We start from the raw sequence: 2,042 nt of genomic DNA on the forward strand, positions 1-2,042 counted from the left end.
CATCCCATTATTTGCCCATCCATCCATCCAACCATCCATGATCTATCTTCTTTGCTATTTATCTAAGACATATCATCCCATCCATTATCTATTACCTATCTACCCATTCACCCAGCCAGCCACCCATCTACCTATCATCTACTATCTGTTTGTCCATCTCTGTCCATTATCTATTATCTATCACCTATTCATCATCATTTTATCATCTATCCATGCCTATAATTTATCCCTCCATCCATCCATCTCTCCATCCATCCATCTCTCCATCCACTCACCCATCCATCCTTTCACCCATCTTGAAATACATCCAAGGCTGTACCCAGAATGTAAATTCTTAGGAGCAGAATTTCTTGGCCAAATAGTGTGTGTGTGTGTGTGTGTGTGTGTGTGTGAGAGAGAGAGAGAGAGAGAGAGAGAGAGAGAGAGAGAGAGAGAGAAAGAGAGAGAGAGAGTTACCAAATACTCCTACCTGTCTGTCAGTCTAACCCCAGCTTACATTCCCCTTGGGAGTGTACAATAGAAACTGTACCCACACCTTTGCCAACATGGGTCTCAGACTCTGAATGTGCATTTTAGCTCCTCAGCTGAAAACCGTGTCCTCTCTATGGGGAAAGCTGAGCCTGGTCCCGGGTGTCACCGAACCCGGCTGTTCACCAGGCTGTTCCTTTCCCCGCCGGAGCCTGTGTCGCACGTCGCTGTGATGAGCCTGCAGGCATTTTGCAGCTCTGTGGTGTGTGTCGTTCAGGATGTCCTGCCATTTACAGGATTCCAAATACGCCCACCCCTCTTACTGTATTTTCTGCGTATATCTTTGATTCCTTTGGAGCATAGAGGAGTTAGCAAAAGGAGGTTTACAACTGTGAGTACGCAAATCACAGAATTTACTCTTGCACTATGTTATTATTGCATTATCTGTACCACAACTGTAGACCTACTCTTGCCCACCCCTGGATATTGTATGGTTAGAAGCAAGCCCGTTGTCACAACACAGCTTCTCGCATCGCAATGCACTTTCATCCTCTATTCCATCCCTTATCCATGTGTCTTTCCGGAACTGCTGTATCATGCCCCTGGCCTTCCTATTTCTGCTGACGCAGCCCAACGTGCCTCCATGCACCGGGGCCAGGACCTCGGGCCGCAGCTGGACGCGTGCGTAGCTGTGGCGAGAGCAGCAGTATGCCCGCTGCCTCCTGGCTGCCCATGGTTGAGGGAGCAGGCTGGGTCATGGGGGGCTGCAAGGACCTTGTCCGAGAAGGACCTCTTCTGGACACACCCACCTGACAACAGGGCCTCAGTGCAGGGTCTCGGCGGGGCGCATGGGGTGGGGGCAGCAGCTCCATGAACAACGTGCCCTGTCCTCCTTCCTCCGGCCTGGCCGGGGCTGTCTGTGAGGTGCTCGGGGGACCCGGACCTTGGGCCCAGAAGGGCAGGTGATGCGCCTCCAGGGAGGGCTGGTGTGGCAGAGAGAGGGTCCAGCGGGCATGTCCATCTCTCCGCAGGGTGACGCGGGCCCTGTTGGACCTAAAGGGTACCGAGGAGACGAGGGGCCCCCGGGGCTTGAGGTGAGTAGCCTTGGCCCCAGGAGGGGCCAGCCAGGACCCCAGACCCCCTCCCCTCCACCGGCGCTTCCCTGGGAGAGCCCCCTGCGCCATTAGCGCATATAAATGTGTCATTTCACTTTAGTACTTGTGACTTTTAGAACATTTGGAAAATGCATAAAAAATTAAAAAAGGCGAATTGAAATTTAAAATAGTACCAACCATGATAGACCAGCAACACTGAATAAATACAATAGTACCACCCCGAGATGAATAACATGAGCATTTTAGTTTATCTCTTTCCAATTTCTTTTTCTTTCTTGGCCTGTTATGCCTTACAGACTTCACAGGGTCTGTTTTTATTAATTTTTATTGTCAGCATTTCCCTAAAACCCTAACAATTTTTCAAAACACCATTGACACATGGAGCCACGCCTATGTTTGGGTCCTTCTGTTTCTCCGAATGCCCTTGTTGGGCTCATGGGCTGTCCCGATTCCCCGCGG

This window comes from Myotis lucifugus, unplaced genomic scaffold (assembly GCF_000147115.1).
Source record: "Myotis lucifugus unplaced genomic scaffold, Myoluc2.0 scaffold_291, whole genome shotgun sequence".
Taxonomy (NCBI): Eukaryota; Metazoa; Chordata; class Mammalia; order Chiroptera; family Vespertilionidae; genus Myotis; species Myotis lucifugus.